Genomic DNA, 366 nt, shown 5'->3' on the forward strand with positions numbered 1-366 from the left:
GTCACGCGACCCCCGACAGGCCGTTGCTGCCGGAGGGAGGCGCTCCGGGAGGGCTCGCGCTAGGGATTGTGGGAGGAGGGGCGCCCAGAAACCGGCCTCTCTCGCTTCGGATGACGTCACGGCGCGGGGCCTGGCGCTTGTTTCCCCAATCTCGGGCCCTTTTCGGAGGCGGCCTCGTTTCATCAGCTTCCCTGGAGGCCTAGCTCCGCCAGGCACCGCCTTCCTTGACCCTTGTCTCCTGGGAGGCGAAATAGGAACAGCTGTTTTTGTTCCGTGTTTTGAGCTTTCATTTTGGTTTTCCTCATCCCTCCCCGTCCCTTTCCCCTTGTGTGCCTTTAAAAAACAACAACGTTGTTTGATAGGGGG

This window comes from Podarcis vaucheri, assembly GCF_965113315.1.
Source record: "Podarcis vaucheri genome assembly, chromosome: 12".
NCBI lineage: Eukaryota > Metazoa > Chordata > Lepidosauria > Squamata > Lacertidae > Podarcis > Podarcis vaucheri.